We start from the raw sequence: 19,066 nt of genomic DNA, 5'->3' as shown, positions 1-19,066 counted from the left end.
AGGGGCTAGAGGCGCGGACTGGAGCGCGGGGCGCGGAGGAGGTGGGGGCGGCGGTGAGGGACGCACAGGCAGCGCCTCTTAGCCCCCTCCCACCTCCCCGCTGGGCGCGAACCGCCTCTTCTGTATTGGGGTGTTCCGCACCTGGGTCGCCCGGAGCCCCAAGGACCCCGGCCCGGCAGTCATGGCCCAGCCCCCACGCCTGCCCGCCCGCGCTTTCGGCCTCCCTGGCCTGTGGGTCCACCCCTCCTGGGCCCTGGCGGGTTGGGGGAAGGTCACTCCGGGACGCCGGACCGGCTAGGACTCTGCCCAGCTCCGCCCCGCCTCCAGCTCCTGCACCTGCCGCCCCCTCGCACTCCCCGCCACGGCGGTTGCAGTTCCGGCCCTTCCCTCTCCTTGCCGGCCAGCCCAGCCGGCAGCCCCGGTTCCTGACTGCCCGGCTGTGCCCCTTGTGGGCGGCCTGAACCACCTCGAGCAGGACAATTGCCAAACCCACCCAGGTCGGTAGCCCGGAGCTAGGGCTCGGGAGGAGTAGACCGCAGTGAGTTGTCCCGTGGCAACCGGTTGCGACTCACGCCAGTCTAGACCCCAGGCAACAATATCTGCACGTGACCCAGCCACCGAGGACTTTCTTTGGTGCCAGGTCGGCGGCGGGTATTCTCATTGGCATGCTTGTATGCCCCGGTGGGGGTATCGATCCCTTTGTTCTGCTGTAAAATTCTTGGAGCCAAAGGACTTTTGGGAAAACCTAGCGCATAGGGCAAGACGTTGCAGACCTGGGGCATAGAGTACCCCTTCCCGCCCTTTATCCGCTTGTTGCTGGAAAGCCAAACTCTTGGTTTCATCCCCCTGTTATGAGCCACCGAGCAGCTTTCTACATCCCTACGAGGGCAGTGACACAGCAGAAAGCGCCGGGCTGCTTTTACTTCCCCTGTAGAGAAGCACCATCCCCAGGGGCCATCATGGCCCATCTTGATGTCCCAGCCCCATCTCAGAGGATTCCCCAGTACCAGGATGCTTGTCCTTGTCCTGGCCACCCTTCTGTCCCCAAGGTCAACCTCGCTGGCATAAAGACAAGCCCGAACTGATTAAGAATGAATATTTTTCTAATCTTCCAGGCTCGCCTGTAGGACTTGTGCAAACCTGAGCCTTCCTGAAATTCGGGGGGGAAGCGACCCACCTATCCACCAAGCCCCAGTGGGGGAGGCTGCAGGGCTCTGTCAAGGGCAACCGAGAGAGAGAACAGCTTATTGAGAGAGGAAGCCACCTCTTGTTTAGCCCGTCATGTTTCTGTTGGAAAAACATAACCCCAGCTTGGTAGTATGAGAGCTGCAGAAGAGGCTGCACCTGCGGATATGAGGCCCCTGGTCCCCTTCAGGCAGAAGTTACCTTATCAAGGAGTTTCCAGAAGAACAGGTTGCTGGGAAGAGTATGTGTTGTTGAGTGCCCATTACTGTAAGAGGAAGGAACACCTGTGAGCAGAATCAGCAAAAAGAGATGAGTGGGGGAAGGGTAGCATGGGAAGGGATGAGGCGGTTCGGGGAGGCCGTGCTGCCCTTACTTGTGCCCATTCCGTTCCTTTACCTCACCCTTGATTCCCAACCCCCCTTCCAGAAGAAGCATCTGGTAAGACAAAATTTAGAGAGTCTCCAGTGACAGATTTTCTTTTTTCCTAAAAAAGTGTCGTACCTTAGCTCTTCAGAGGTGTAGCAAACACCCGGTAGACTGATGCTTGGTCTCTAGTCTTTGATTTACTGTCTTCCTCTAGGGAATATCTTCCCCTCTCAAATTTTAGGTCCCTAGCTCTACTCATCCCCTCTTCCCTGCATGGAAACTCTTCACAGGTTCTGATAAAGTCCTGAGGGTCACATCTGTGTAACCAATGCAGCAACTCATCCTAAGCCAGCCTCCTCCAGGCTTCCTGAAAACCTGCGGGTTTCCACCCAGACCTGGGATTGCTGCTGGAGAACATGATCTCAGTCCTATAGGAACCAGATTTATCTCAGTAGCTCATCTCAGACTCCACTTGCCCAGCCATTCTAGACCATCTGGAATTGTACCACCCATCTAACCACTTCACCACACAGACCAAGCTGGTAAAGACTACATTCACATTCCCAGCTTCAGAACATGCATGCTAGCTGGGTGACCTTGGGCAAGTCGCTTGTTCTCTCCAGGGCTGTTTCCTCAGTCATAAAATTGAAGTGATACATTATTGCAAGGATAAAAGGAGAGATATGGGAAAGTGTTAAGCACAGTGCCTGGTGCATAGCAAGAGCTACTAAGTAGCTAGCTTAATTATAATCAGCTGTTTCCATTTGACCTTGGCTAACCTTGGGGCTGTTGCTATGACTTTGTCACCTTCCTACTATGATACCCACCCCCTACCAGGACTCTGAGTTCCCATCAGGCCCTAGAAGGTCACCCTGATGCATTCCCCACCCTCTCTGCCACCTTTCCCCTTGCTTTCCAGTGCGCTTCCTGTTCTGTGACCTCCTCCAACTCAAGTAATGAATAACTCAAGCACGTTGTGTCCCTTTGGGCTGTGCTGAGCTGGGCTTTTGTTCCAAGGCTCCTTCTGTGAAGGGTGCTGTAGCAGCAGGTTGAAAGCAGAACATGTGTGGTTCTCCAAAGGGAGGGGTACCCCGGCAGGTGGAGTGTGTGGCTGGGCGTGGGAGAGGGTGTGGACCATGGGGAAACTAAGACAACTTTTCAGTCAATGCCTATGGAAATCCAGTGCTTCTCTGCAGAAAGGGGAAAGTATTCAGTTCAGTTTAAAGGCTCAGGAGGAAGAGAACAATTTCTAATCCCTTTTTTCAGTGCAGGCTGGGGAAGAGGGATGGTTCTGGAGTCCTGTGATTGGTTCTGCCCAAGGTTAGTGCTCTGTGTGTGGGTGGATGAGGGGAAGCAGGAAGCAGGAATGGCAGGAGAGTGGTGAGAGACCTCAGTCCCACTGAGGATGACAAGTTCTAACTCAGAAAATGACTAGATGGTGTTACGATTGAATAAAAATCCACACTGGAAGCAGACAGCCTGGCAGGTAAAAGCAGGACAAGGCAGTCCTCTTTGTAGCAAGGTGGCCAGTCAGAAGCTGGGCTGGGAGAAGAGGCAGGACAAATCAACCCCTAGCAGTAAGATCCTTCTGTTCAAGATCAGAGAAGCTAAAGTGAGGGTTCCTGCAAAAGAGAGGGTACAACTTGGCAGGCTGCATGAAGTCGAACCAGATTTGAAAAACAGACCTTCCCCACTTTGCCCCTCCCCAAATATTGGCTCTCTGAATCTCTCTGCCAAACACAGTGCCGACTGCTCTGCAGAGGGCTCCGCAGGGCTGAGCTGCCAATCCCACCTTCACACACGTGCTCACTCACAGTGGGGTTCTGTTCGGCCAGCCCTAGAGTATTTTAAGTACAGCGTGGAGGGGATGAGGGTATGTGTTGCATGGTGACTCATCCTGGCAGCAGAAACTATGTTCAGTGCAGAGAAAAATGGCTCAATGACAGGCTCTGTTTGCAGTGGAATGCACAGCTCTGCAATGGAAGACAAAGAGGGCTGGGAGAGGGCGAGCACTGGGAAATGCTGTGGGACTCGCCACCTTGGCCAGGACATGCGTAGATGCCTGGGTTACACCTAACATGGGGCTGGGCTGAGTGCCTTACCCATTCATCACAGAAGGATGATGGACTTTTCCGGGGCTTCATTCTGTGCTCCACAATGGTCATGGCCTCTTTGACAGAAAACCAAATCATTCTCCAAAATGGTTCTGGTTTCTAACAATAATTTAGCACTGCTTCAGTTTAGATCCTATCCCTTCGCTTTTTTCATTTGAAGGCATTCTGTTCTGCACTTTCCTATTTTACTGGCTCTGGAACCAAATCCTTGCCTTGTGTGAGGATGTAGTATGGAAATATCAAAAAAGCATCTTTTTTTTTTTTTTTTTGCTGGGGATATTGGTAAGCGGACCATTCCTGTCGTCGGTGGGAGTGGTAGGTTACCCGCTCATCACCTTGGTTCCCAGGCCTTGACTAGCAGACTCCCAGAAGTTGTTTTCTGCTATGCTGTTTCCTGTTTCCTAAGAGGAAGTCCAGAAAGCATCCCTGATACAGTGAGAATACTGGGATTTCTCTCCACCTGCCATGTCCTTTGCCAAATTATTAAATGTGGATAGTTGAGTTAACCAAGGCAGTCACAGAAAAGAAGACACAAAGAGAATGATTTTTGTTTGGTTTGTTCTAGCAGGACCGCAGAGGTGTGTGGTCTTTGTAATAATCTAAACTTACTTGCATGATTGGTAGGTGGTAGGCCTGAAGGCCCATGGATAATTGGTGCTAAACCATTGTTAGAGCTTTCAGACTTAGCTTGCCTGCTTTTTTGTACTCCCCCAGCGGGGGTTAAATTTGTTGAATTTGGTTTTTTCCCTTGGAAATTTGGCACCAACCAGCACTTCCTGTAAGTTTCAAAAAAATGAAGTTCCTTTCCAGAATTTTCCATCTGCTTAAAAGGCAATGAGCAGACACCTTTCTCAGAGGCTAATCTCAGTAAGCGGAAGTCCCACGACATCATTCCCCTGGCAGATGCATGGTCTCAACAGCCCCAGAGACAAATGTAGATGAGAGAGGATCTGAGGTATTTCATGACTCCTCTCTTGCTGGACCACTTGGAGTCTTCTAGAGATAAAGAGGAATGTCTATTTTATGGTCTGCTTGATCTTCAGCTTCTTTCAGCAGCTTTTATTGAGAGCCTAGAGGTAGTATGTAGTCATTGTAGATAAATTCATTGTGTATTAACACTGAAGATATTATCAGATATCCTCTAGTACAAACTCCCTCTCCTGGAATAAGGTAGCTGGTCAGTTGGCCTCTCGTTGAACACCTCCAGAGACTGTATACTCCCTATCTTGTAGCTCTCTTTCCGTTATTGGGAAACTCTGGGCTAAATCCTAGCTCCTTATAACTTCTGTCAAATCCTAGTTCTTGCCTTTAGAGGAACAAAATGCAACCCTGGTGTATCTTCCACGTGGCAGCTCTACATATATTAGAAACATCCTTTGTCTCCTTAATTTTTACTTTTCTGAGTAAAAAATCTCCTATTTCTTCAGTACTTGTGTGAGAAACTTTCCAACCCTCTCAATGTACTTGTTGCCTTCATCTGCATGATTTCTCATTTGCTCATGTCCTCTTTATTTATTTATTTATTTATTTATTTATTTTTTTTTTTTTTGAGACGGAGTCTTGCTCTGTCGCCCAGGCTGGAGTGCAGTGGTGGGATCTCGGCTCACTGCAAGCTCCGCCCCGGGTTCCTGCCATTCTCCTGCCTCAGCCTCCAGAGTAGCTGGGCCTACAGCGCCCGCCATCTCGCCCGGCTAGTTTTTTGTATTTTTAGTAGAGACGGGGTTTCACCGTGTAGACCAGGATGGTTTCGATCTCCTGACCTCGTGATCCACCCATCTCGGCCTCCCAAAGTGCTGGGATTACAGGCTTGAGCCACCGCGCCCGGCCTCATGTCCTCTTTAAAGCAGGTACACTGGTTCTGAGGAGATCAGAGTTCAGTGGAGCTAATGTTTGTGTATGATCTGGACATTATCATCTTGCCAACTACTGTTATCACAAAGCTATGACTTTATGGCTTTTTGAGCCAACGCCTCTCTTAACACTGATGCCAGATAAGTGTTTTAGAAAAATCTCTTTTTTTTTTTTTTTTTTTTTTTTTTTGAGACGGAGTCTTGCTCTGTCGCCCAGGCTGGAGTGCAGTGGCGGATCTCAGCTCACTGCAAGCTCCGCCTCCCGGTTCCTGCCATTCTCCTGCCTCAGCCTCCCAAGTAGCTGGACTACAGGCGCCCGCCAACGGCCCGGCTAGTTTTTTGTATTTTTTAGTAGAGACGGTTTCACCGTATTAGCCAGGATGGTCTCGATCTCCTGACCTCGTGATCCGCCCGTCTCGGCCTCCCAAAGTGCTGGGATTACAGGCTTGAGCCACCGCGCCCGGCCAGAAAAATCTCTTGTACTTGCAAAAAACAGAGATACCCCCTCCCTCAAAATCTAACACAAGTGAAACGGATACCTAGGAAGCAGTAAGAGCAAGGGCCATCCATCCTTGATCTCCAGGGCAAGGTACTATAAACGCTGTCCTCACAAGGACTGTCCTGGGATGGTGTTGGGCCAGGGTCCAGAGAGCTTCGTTCTGGCCTTTCTAACATTTACCCACTGAAATGATTCAATGGAACTCTAAATGCTGCTTCTTCCTTCTAACCAACCCCGTCTTCCTCTGCTTCTTCAGCTCCCCCAGTGCCCAACTTTGTCTTCCATGCAGGTCAATTGGCAGAGGTTCTTATGGTCCTGCCTTTCTCATGATCCTGCAACTGCAGTTCCCATGGCTAACTGGCAAAGCTTACCTTGCTTCTAGTCTGGATTCCAGGCAAAGGGAATCGGATGGGCACAGTTCACATTTTCCAGCCAGGTCACATGTTGCTGACAAACCTAAGCCTGGACTGCCTTGGTGTGGGTTCCTCCCTGCAATGTGGTCAAGATACAGAGGAGGGAGTCATGCAGGATTAAATGGCTGCTTAGCTGTTGCCTGGTGCAAGGCAGACAGGCACTTTCAGATAAGCAGGCTGACAGGTAGGCAAACAAACACACAGAATAAAGAACCTTTTATACACCGTAAAATATACCAACTTTTCTTCTTTCTGGGGCGCTGTACCTTTCCACATCTTTCTAGAAATACTGTGTTTAGTTTGTGGGATCAAAACAAAGGGAAGAAATGAAAAAAGACCCTTTTGCATTTATTTTACTTTTGGGAGGACTGAGAAGCAGAAAAATGTAAAATAATTTGCATAAACTAGCTTACAACTTAATTTATACTCATCTCTGTACTGAGTAATGAGGAGGTTTTATGATCTGAAGGAGCAAATCCTTTAGGCAAACTGACTGTTTGCACTATCTGTATTCTGGCTAGCTAACAGCATGTTTTTTGATGAATAAATGATAACATTCAGTCTTTCATATCTATCATGCACAAGACATTGCACACAATCATCCCAGCAGAAGGCACACTCCTTTTACTAAGATGTTACTGAAATGCATCCTGCGTACCTGATGGGCCTCCTGTCCAGCTACATAGCATAACACTTCCCACCGGGGAACTTAACTTCTTGGTTCTAAAAGTCATTACTATACCTTTCCTTACAGTGATACCACCGAGGACACTGCCCATATAAATAAGTGGAATAATGAAAAGACCAGTATGATTGAGCCCTGGCTTCTCTAAGAGTTCTTGTTCCATTTAAACCTTCTGTCATCATCTTAGAAGCCACACCAATAACTGCATTTATCAGACACCCACTGGAAGCCAGACACTATGCCAAGTATTTGATGTGGATTACCTTCCCTCCTCCCCTGTTTTCTGCTTTATATTACCTTTCTTACAACTTAATGAGGTAGGTGCTGTTAGTATCATCTTCATTTTACAAATGAAGCAGTCAAGTCTTTTATAGACTAAAGCTAGCAAGCAGGGAGGTCACCTTCAAACACAGGCAGTCTAGCTCCAGAGACCAGGCTCAGACCCACTAGATATAACTGCCACTTCAGGAGGAACATGTATATCCATAGAAAGTATAAGCATAGCTTATGGCACCAAATGGGTGCTGTCATGTAAAGGCTGGTTTATTTTTTATGTTAAAAATCTCTCCAAGATCATGTAAATCTTCATGGAGGTCACAATTTAAAGAAGCATTTTTTTGGATTCATGCACTCATCCATCAATTGTTCATCAATTGCCTACTGTGTGTATGGTATTATATTAGAAACTGCAGGAATAACAAAGGACATGACATCTGAGATATGGTCTGGACATTTTAGCAGCAAACATTGTGGTTGGGGAGCAAAATATGGAGAAATGAGTGAACAACAGTGCAAGGTGCTAAATGATTGTGTTTCACAACGAATACCACAAAAGAGATACAATGGGAATTTAGAGAAGAGATACCCTTTGTGCAAGAGGTGAATCCCATACAGAAATATTGACGGTGCCTGAGATAATACCAGACAGGAAGGAACGTTTGTTTGCTAATTCATTGAATATTGATGCTGGTCACTGGAGAGTCAAGACGGTCAAGCAGTTCATTCTCTCATGTGGGGACAGCCTGAGATTTGCCCAGGGTGCTAGGAGAGCACACAGGACTTATCTCCTCCTGAGAGTTGGGATGACTTCCGAAAGACGGAGACATTTGGACAAGGAAGAGTTAGCCTGTGTGAGGAAGTGAGAGGAAAGGCATGGGCAGAGGGGAAACATGTGCAAATGCACAGAAACACAGGATACATTTCATTAGGATAGAATGAGGGAAGTCCTTTGATTGGGACAAAGAGAGTTTGTTTTTGCTGTTGTTTTGTTGTTTTTGAGACAGGCTCTTTATTGCGTAGGCTGGAGTATAGTAATGTGATCATGGCTCACTGCAGCCTCAACCTCCTGGGCTCAAGTGATTCTCCCAGCTCAGCCCCTACAGTAGCTGGGACCACAGGCACACGCCACCACACCCGGCCAATTTTTTTATTTTGTGTGGAGATGAGGTCTCACTATTTTCCCCAGGCTGGTCTCAAATTCCTGGGCTCAAGTGATCCTTACACCTCAGCCTCCCAAAGTGGCAGCATTGTAGGTGTGCACCACTGCACCAGGCCTAGTTTTTTTTTTAACAGGGAAAAGATAAGACTTATAAGTGTAGGGTCAAGACTGCCCTTTGTTTTTTCCTTCCTTTCTTTTCTTTTTTAAATTTTTACCTGGGAACATAGATCAAGTTGCCCAGAGTATACACTCTCTAGACTGAGCTTTCTTTTTTTTTTCCTTCTTTTTTTAATTATGCTTAGGTTCTGGGATACATATGCAGAACATGTAGGTTTGTTACGTAGGTATACATGTGCCATGGTGATTTGCTGCACCCATCAACCCATCATCTTCATTAGGCATTTTTCCTAATTCTATCCCTCCCCTTGCCCCCCTCCCCTGGACAGACCCCAGTGTGTGTGATGTTCCCCTCCCTGTGTCCATGTGTTCTCGTTGTTCAACTTCTACTTATGAGTGAGAACATGCGGTGTTTGGTTTTCTGTTCCTGTGTTAGTTTGCTGAAAATGATGGTTTCCAACTTCATCCTTGTCACTGCAAAGGACATGAACTCATTCCTTTTTTATGGCTGCATAGTATTCCATGGTGTGTATGAGCCAACTTTTCTTTATTCATAGACGGGCCTTTCTAAAAGAAGAATGGGAGTGAAGCAGATCCAAGTTCATCAGGGAACTGTGACTTCATGGCCATCACTCCCCCATTCATAAGGGGTAGGAAGGAAAGATACAAGTTCCTCTAGCGTAGGAAATCAGGTTCCCTCCTCACTGTTTCTCCACTGCTGCCCTCCTGGGTTGAAGTGGGTGATGCTCGGCTCTGTGCCGCGATGGCCAATGGGAAAAGTCAAGTGTAACTGTAAAACAACATTATCCTAAAAGACAGCAATCTTCCTCCCTTTGCTTCTCCCATGACTTCTGCATAATGTTTGCTTAAGGAAACTTGGACATGCTCAGTAAATGGCTTTTCACCTACAGGACAATATTACAAATAAATTAGAATTAGACTCAAGGAAACAAGGCAGTGGTCTCATAGGATATTTGAAACATATCAAGACTCCCATTTTCTTAGCTTTCATACACATCTAGATGTGAAACAGAAGTGTTGTTACTTGGAGGTAACAACAATGTTGTTCTCACCTCCAAAACACAGGGCTTCCCTCTGCCTGCCATGCCCTTCCCCTCAGTCCTCACAAGGGCCTACTCTTCCTACCCCTTATGGGAAAAAAAGTGCAGTTACTTGGAAATGATTATTCTCGCCTCCAGGACACAGAATACAGGTATTGTTCTCAGCACCAAACACAGCTTCTTTTTCTGCCATGGGTGGAAGAAAAGATGCTTCTATCCCTTCCTCCAGTTTGAAACTGAGCACTTTACTCCTTAATGTCACCTTGTACAATTTTTTGTTGTTGTTGTTCTGTGAACCTCCCAGCACTATAATTTAACTGTGAGTTAATTAAATATCTTTTGGGAGTGTGCTTGCAAAGCTAAACTTCCTGTATGTTATCTACCTATAGAAAAATGTGTTGCAAGTTCCAAACAGGTAATATATGGATTTTTAAAATATAACCTGTTGGTGAGATACAAACTCTTCATCCTAATAATAATTTCCCTTCATTGGCAGATTGGCACAGGGGTTGGGTGAAACTGAGCGTGCCAAGTGTTAGAAACGATCAGATTTGTATGAGAATTCAGAGGTGATTTTTCATATGAGAAAGTGGAAACTCAGAATGGACAAATGGCTGGTGAGCTTGGGGCAAGGCTGGTCTCTGACTGAGGCCTCATTCTTCCAGTCCACGTTCGTCTTCCGTCTCGTGATTCTGCTTGGGTTAAACTGAAGAAGCAGCCACACATGAAGATGGAGAATATCATTGCCTACATTTGAGGGACTCTAAGAAAAAACTTCACTGTGATCATCCATCAAAAAAGAAAAAGAGAAAAAAAAAATCCCCATGATAGCTTTATCAGTTAGGGTTAGGTTTGACTGTAACAGAAACCCAAAATAACAGCAACTTCAACATCATGGGATTCTACTTCCCTTGGACTTACAAGTCCAGAGGTAGATAGCCCAGGACTGGGATGATGGCTTTATTCCAGTAAGTCCTCAGGGAGTCAGGCCCCTTCCAGCTCATCTTTTTATATCCCTTCTACATGGTCCTTGCATCCATGGACACCAGTCATCACATCCAGGGTGGAGGAGGGGAAAAACAGAAGTGCCAACCACCCTTCATGGAAATATCCGTCCTAGATGTCCTACATTTCTGCTGCAATCTCATTGGTCAGAACTTGGCCTCAGGACAACACTTAGCCATATGGGATGCTCGGAAATACAGTCTTTACTCAGGATGCTTGTCCCCTGTTAAAAATTAGAGGTTCTGTCACTGCCTCCGCTACAGTGATGCAGAGCAACTTGACACATATTGATGTGCTCTTTTGTGTTAGTGTTGTCAAAGCCTTTTTCAAAAATGAATCCTGGGAGGGGGCCCATTGTCTCATATTTTATTCTCCAATGAGAAGATCAAATCTCTTTCTTTTGTGGTAAGAAAGACAAGCCATTGGAAGAGCAAACCATTAGAAGAGTTCAGGCCACTGGGGTTAGGAGACATGGCTGTGGAAATGACAGGGGCATAGAGCTGGAGAAAATCTTAAAAAGAGTGCACTGAAACAGATGCATGCAGTGCCATGGCACAGTCTGTGACCTTGCCCAGTTGGCAAGGGCTGGCTCTGCTAATATTCTGCCCACCCACCACCCTTCTCTACTTCCTGTTGCAATCATGGCTGCAATCCCTGCCAGCCTCTTTGGGGGCTTATGGGATTTAGACAGCTATTGTCCATTCTTAGGACAAGTTGCAGCTGGGCGGGGTGTGGTTACTCGGCCCCAGCATGCCAGCTGGGTGCCAGTTTCACCATGTTAACTGACAGTAGGGCTTAGTGCAGTTCCCATTTAGCTGTAAATTAATAGCTACTTTCAGCAGATCACTAGTCCTTCCATTTCACTAGCCTTCCAGAAGGATAGAATATCACAGTGACACTTGAAAGCTTGTATTAGAGTTGACCAGCATTGGACTACACATTATTGAGGACACTAGGTCGCTTCTCTGACTCTGCAAACTCCCCATGGCCACAAGACCTTTGCACGTGCTATTTCCTGTGTCTGGAATGTTTATCTTTCCCCTCTTGGCAAGATAACACCTCTGGAGTCTTTAGGGGAGACTTCCTTGACTTCTAAGAAAAAAAAAATGCCTTTACCACAGATTTTCCTGTCATTGTATAACTCTTCCTTGTGCCATTTGTCACAAATAATAATTTTACATTCATGTGATTGTTTGCTGAGACTTTAATTTTATGAGCACTAGCTTTCGCCACCTTGGTATCCCCTGTGTCTAGCACAGTGATGGCTACATAGTATGCACTCAGTGAATTTAGGTGAATCCATGAAGTTGCTGCACCTGCACATTTGTCTCCAACCCTAATATGCAATTATAGAGTTTCTCAATATATTGACGTGAACTGTCTATATCAGATTTACCTGCTTAGCTCCATTAACATGCAGATTCCTGGACTTACCCCAACCCTATTTAATTAAGGTATCTGAGAAGGGACCTGGGATCCTCATGTGAACAAGCTTCCCAGGTAATTTGCACACACCACAGTATTTGAGAAGCCCACTGCAGTTGGGAAGACAGTACAGTATAGATATTATTAAGAGGCCTGTGCTGTGCACAGGAATGAGCCTTCAGGATAGGACTGTTGTATTCAAGAGCTACCTCAGTCTGCTTACATTTAGAGAGAAGAAACTTATAAAACAACTTTGCTCTTTGAGATTTGAAAATGCCAAGGAAAATTTGGAGACAGCTGTTAATTGAGCTTAGGGAGTCCAGATTATGTGGAAATGAAACAATGTGTGTTCACAGTAGCACCTGTGCACAGACAATTTTAAAGAAATAAACCAAGACTTGATTGTCACCGGTAGCTCACTATCTGCCCTCCCCGCAAACAACCTCCTATCTTAGGTAGAGTAGTGACAGGAATCCTTGTTGAGGGGCTTCTGAAGCAAAACCTAAGTCCTCCTATTAAAGGTTATCCAAACCTGTGAGCTGATGAACTTTAATCCTTGTTTTCTTTAAAATTAAAATAATTGGAGTATACTTGTCCTGAAGTTGAAAATCCACATGACCAACCACACTGAGTGAGGTCTAAACGTGCAATTTAACAACAAATGGTGTGAAAGCTCTTTAAAACAAGAGTTATACTGAACATTTTGGTCTTTGTTTCTGCCCACCCCAGTTGCTTTTTGAACTCAACACCAAAGACCTCTTCTTCCTCTTCTAAGATTCTTTCTTTCTCTCTCTCCTCTTGAGGGCAGCTTCCTGTCTTTCTTTATGGATCATAGATTCTTTACCTTCCAAGGATTTTTTCCTTTCTCCCATTGCCCCGGGGTTTACTTCCTCTTTTTAGTATTTTAACAAGGTTTTGAATGATCATTGTCATTTCTCTTTTAAAAATAAATCATTATGCTATCTTGCCAAATATCCAACTCTTATATATTAATAGCCCCACTAAAAAGAAAACAGAATGAGTTGATGTATGAATTGGGGTTATGAATAAAGATTAAAAATTCAAACCATGAAGTATTCAAAACATAAGCAAATATCCCTAAGAAGGACTCAAGCATGGTACCTGGAGAACAACTAAGAAGACAGTCTATATTCAAACTGTGAACTCCTTAAGAAAAGAAATGAAGTATTATTTTACCTGTGAATTATCCACAGTTTCCAGCACAGTGCCTGGAACATAAGAGTTTCAAGAAATATATGTTGAATAAATCATTGAAGGAGGAATCTCCAGTTTTAACAGGGACTTGCTAGTTTAATGTAAGGTTGATATTCAAAGTAAACTTCTTATGAACCCCAAAAGTTTATTGCAACCTAGCAGTGACTTACCTGGCCAGATGGTTTAGAAAGTGGGTTGTTGGCAAGAGTTATAAACTGTTCCCTTCTTGAAATCTATGATCCTCCCATCACAGCGCTTGAGACCTTACACTTGAAGGTCCTCAACTTTTCAGGGATGTTTCTGGGTTATGGTAGTAAAAAAAAGAAATTTTTTGCTGACAAAATGTAGGGAATTTTATTTAAGAGCCCCTTTGTAGAGTCAGGCAGATATATTTCATTGTGGTGCTATGGAAAGTGCATGGGTTTCCAAGCCACAGCCATCTGAGGCTGTGAAAGTTACCTAATTGTATGAGGCTCCACATTCTCATCTGGGAAACAGAAATAATGCCATCTATAGTTTATTGTCATTGTGGGAACAGGAACTTGAGAGAATTAAAGCCTTAAGACCTAATGGAAATCAATACATGATAGCTTTTCCCTTTTGAATTTAAGCTGAATAGTGTCTGATATTTTTGTGTGTTTCATCACAGCTGGCTTCCAGTGCCTGACAGAGAGTAAGTACTTACAATATTTGTTAAATAAATTACGTTTTTGTTTACTTACCAAGTCACAGACTGGAGAGGCATCCTTGTATTTTGAATATTCTAAAATAGTAGAATATCTGGTGTTTCTGTTAGCATGTGGCCTTAAGATGTTGTATACTATGCCAGTGGCAGCTGTGTGCGTTCCCTACATCGCATGGGGCAGTAGTATATGCAATGTGTAAGTGGGTCTTACAGTGTGGTCCCCAGACCAGTGGCATCAGCGTGACCTGGGAACTTAGCAGAAATGTAAATTCTCCGGTCCCATTCTAGAACTACTGAGTGAAAAATTCTAGGGCTGGGGGTCGGTTGATTCTGATGTACGCCAGAGTTTGAGAACCAGAAGTACAGGTGTATATAAAACTCCCCAATGCTGTAATTAGGCATGATCTGAGCACTGGATGCTGGAGAATTGATGACTTGCACTGAGAAAACATAATCACTGGGTATTTTAGAATATGATGCTTCCAGAGCTCATATACTCCTGGTAGAGGATTTTCAGGAACCTGACAGGTTCTGAGTTCAAATGCTTCTTCAGTGAACTGGCCTCATGATATGATCTATAGACATGTGCCAGAAGCATTACCTCAACTGCCATTTTTACTACGGTGGCCCTTCCACCCAGTTATAGCAGAGTGGACTGGGGTGGGCACTGACTCAAGGGAAGCTCCATCTATAAGCTAGCCCTTAATTCTTGTGTTAGGCAAAATGTAAGCCAAGCTGCTGTAATAGTGACCCCAAAATACAGTGAATCAAAGAAAATAGCAGTTCTTTCTTTCTTTTGTAACAGCCTGGTGGTGAATAATCCAGGCCGGAATGGTGTCTCTGCTGTGTGGGTATTGAGAGAGCCTGCTCTCCTGTCTTGTTACTCTCGCATCCCCAGTGGTGGTGTCCTCCTTTGCTTGACTGAGCCTGAGTCAACACTACATCTGCATTCTGTCTTACTGCAAGGAGAAAATCCAGGACAAGTGGCTTTGTCTTTAAGAAGATGATGCCAAATTTGTACATCTCACTTCCATTTATACCTCATTACTCATATAGTCATACCTTGCTGCAAGGCAGGCTGGGGACTGTAGTGTGCAACTGGCAGCCGTATGCCCACATAAAGCACACAGGTTCTGTTACTAAGAAGAAGAAAAGAAGAATGAACACTGGAAGACCACTAGCAGCTTCTGCCAGAGTTCTGAACATCTTCTCAGTTCCTCTTCTCGTGTGGCCCATGGTACCAAGCAGCCCTATCCTTGGATTCCTGTGAGATTTCTGTATCCCGACATTAAAACCCTCTTTTCTAGAATTAGCCTGAATGGGAACCTGTTCTTTGTAACGAAACGCTGTGGATTAGAACAGTGTACCTCAAATCCCTCCTATCTTAGTAAAGGTTAAAATAAACAGAATTTTGATGGGTGGTAGGCTCAGAGCAAGCACAAAGTGAGAAGGATTGTGCAGTCCTGACTATAAGGATGGCCATAAGATGAGGTTAACTGAGAATTCCCCCACACGGCAGTTCTGAGCTGTCTTGAACACTCTGTAACCTCCATGAGAGCCCCAAGCCCAGGCCAGACAAAGCCATGGAGTGTGTTAACTTGTCTTTGGCAGCTTTCATCCTCTTTCTGCATTTTCAGCCAGTAAGCTCTCTGTCATCAGAACTCCCACATCCCATGTTCATTCCCTCAAAATTCTGTGTTCTGTTGGGTGCGCAGGCCCTAGGGACTCCTTGGGGATCAGTGCCTTATTTAATGTGAAACTAGTAATGGGGACTTTTAGGTCCGTTTAGTTTATTAGGGGCTTTTGGTGTCCTGCAAATAGCACCAGGCAGGGTCCTTCAGCCATGTTGCAGCAGCAGCTCTCTGTCCTCATTCCAGTATAATAGACTGTGAGAGAAATAACATCTCTCTTCTTCCTTTAGGTCCAATCTATCATTTACAATTGCCAATGGGTTTACTGTATAACAATGCAGACATACTTAGAGAAGTTCAGGGTTCTATTTCCTGGAAAAACAAAAACAAAAACAGGTAGAACTCTTAGGTCTCTTCTCTCTCCACCTTGTTTACTTCTCCTCCTCTTTTTAAGTTGACCGTTTGACTCTGCTTTTCAAATGCCTGGATCAGATAAAATACCAGGATTGCTCACGGTACATTCAGTGAGGGATTATAATAAACTAAGGGGAATCAGAAGAAACCCACAATGATGGGATTTAGCACATTCAAAGTTGAAAATAAAGTCAACGTTTATCCTTAATCAGCTCAACACCTGTCTTGATCTTATTCATCCTGGATTTCTTGAACTCTGTCTCTGGTTAGTTTACTCTTCCACGGGCTGTATCTTGGTACGCCACAATTTTCAGTGAAATACATTACAGCCCCATGACATTCTGTTTACAGTAGGTCTTATAGAAGGAAGGTAAGAAGGTTGGGGGAGGGAGTGAGCACATTACCAGGTGAATGGTCACTGTGTGCCAGCCACTGCTAGATGCTTTTAATCCTCAAGACAAAACAAAACACAACTGGAGAGGAATTAATATTGCAATTTATTAGAAAATGGAAGATTATGCAATTTGCCCAGGTTACTAATACCTAATAAGTGGTACACTCAAAATCTAATCAAGGTTGCCTGACTTCTAATGCCTGTGCCCCAAAATTGGTGTCAACACATTTGTGTAGAGTCTTTTACTAATGTCATTAATTTTTATACCTCGGAAAAAAGGGGAGGCATATAGCTTATTTAAAGCACATTTTTTATTAGTGGACCAAGGATGGAGGGGGGGATGGAGAACCACTGTGAATAAATTCAGTAATTTATCAACAGGGGACATGTTTTGCCACAGCTTTATTGTTTGACTCCAGAAGAACCCATTGTCTACTCTGTGACTTAGTTTTAGTATCAGATCCAAAAAAAAAATGTTCTAAGTGTTTGAAGGGCTTAGTAGAAATCTAGATTTTTATATGGTCTTTTGTCTAGATTTCCTTTTTATCCTAGGATTTTTATATAAATTATTTATATAAAATAATAATAAAAATAATAACATAAATATATATTTATATTAATATATTATTATATAATACTATAAATAATACTTATTTATATGCTTATTTATGCAATCAGTTATAAACACCCCATACAGAGCAATTTCATTTTCATTAACCCCTTGCTTGGGTTAATGCTCAGGTGTCACCTTCTTGAAATTCTTAATAAATTTTTAGCAAGTGCCTGCATTTTAATTGTGCACTGGACCCTGCAAATTATGTAGCAGGTCCTGACTCCCTGTCTGTGTTTGAGCATTTTCTCTCTCCCTTCACATCCTCCAATCCCCCTTTCCAAAGGCAGAGACATCACATACTCTCATCTTAGTGGGAGCTGAAACATCTGCCAGGCCTTTAGAATAAACTAGTAAGTGAAGTATTGAAAATAAATGGATATTCATACATATTGGCAAACTAATGGAATGGAATGATCATGCGTTAATCATTGACGGTGCCAGCCACTGAGCTATGGGTTTATATACTAATTTTGTTTAACTCCCACCTCAAACCTGTGAGAGAGTGCTATTATTCTGATTTTACAAACGGGAGAATGGAGGCTTAGGAAGGTCACTAAGTGGCAGAGCTCACACACTGAGTTCTGATGTGTTTGAGTCCAAAGCCCATTCCCATTTCACTACATTCCTAACTGAGGCCTGGAAAACTTACCCCTGAGATCACAGCATTGCCTGAGAGGAATAAGGACTTTTCCCATGGTTTTCACACCTTCACTTTTTGCACTGGATTTTTCAGTTGTCTGGTTAACAACTAGGTTACGTCATTCTGTATCAGGCTTTCAGTTATAGAGCAACTTTCCCAGGACCACCCATAAAACTAGAAGTGAAGTGATATCGTTGTTCTCACTATAATAGTAGGGTGAAGGAAGCAGACTGGCCATGCCAGAACTGATGTGCTCTGAGATCCTGAGGCCCAAGCCAACATTTAATGGCATATTTCACTCAGCAACACTTTTACCTGTGTAATAGAAAACAACAGCCATTTCTAACTCAGTTATTCATTTCCTCTTCCACAAGCCTCTGTGCAGCATCCGCTATGTGAGAAGGAACTGTACTAGGCCCTGTGGAGACAATAATGAAAAAGACATAGCCCCTGCTTTTCACATGGTCACAAATTGGCAGAAGGGTGCAAACTCATAACTCTTTTTACTCCAACATTTTGCCAGCTCTGGTTGTAAAGTTGAGGAATTAGGAGTTGGAGTAAATTTAGGAAATGGGTAGACTATTATTTCTGCAGCTCGTCAGAATTCTCCCTTACCTGAGCCTTGTTACAGATCAGGGCCCTGGGTTGGGTGGCGTACCTATGCCTGTCGTTATTTACATCCATGGTTTAACAGCTGGCTCTGGCCAATCTTATACGAGTCCTCTACCTTGGCAAACAGAAACACAGTTTTTGAAAATTCACATGAAGACGAGTTGAATAGCAAACAAGTTCAGCCTTGAGGCTCCACCTATTACCTGGCTGTTGAGCTTTGTAAAACCATTGATTGTTTAACAGCCAGCAGGGCAAGAAGGCCAGAATTATGCTCAGCAAATGCAGAAACAGAGCACAGTTGTCTGTGTGTGTTTCCATGGTAACAGTGATAACAGCTTATATTTATAGACCCTCTATCTCCAAGGAGCTCAAGGCACTTTACAAACACATCATCTCTCTTCTATAGGAAAGAGAGAGAAGGAGAGAGGGGGGAGAGGAAGAGAGGTAGAGAGAGAGAGAAAGAAAGGAAGAGAGAGGGAGGAGGAAGGGAGAGAGGAAAGCAGGGAGGGAGAGATAACAGGAGAAGAGGTGGGAGGGACAGAAGGACTTGGTGTGCTATTATGCACATTTCACAGATGGTACAGAGTGGGGAAGTCAGTGACCCAAGGTGGCAAGGTAAGCCAGTGACAGATGGTAGATTGGATGGACCAAGTGGCTCATATAACTCCTGGAACTTTTGCTGCTGGCCTTGAGCAGATGTCAGG

The sequence above is a fragment of the Trachypithecus francoisi genome, unplaced genomic scaffold (assembly GCF_009764315.1).
Source record: "Trachypithecus francoisi isolate TF-2019V2 unplaced genomic scaffold, Tfra_2.0 Lachesis_group5, whole genome shotgun sequence".
Taxonomy (NCBI): Eukaryota; Metazoa; Chordata; class Mammalia; order Primates; family Cercopithecidae; genus Trachypithecus; species Trachypithecus francoisi.
The sequence above is the reverse complement of the archived record's forward strand: the minus strand, read 5'-3'. Positions refer to the sequence as shown.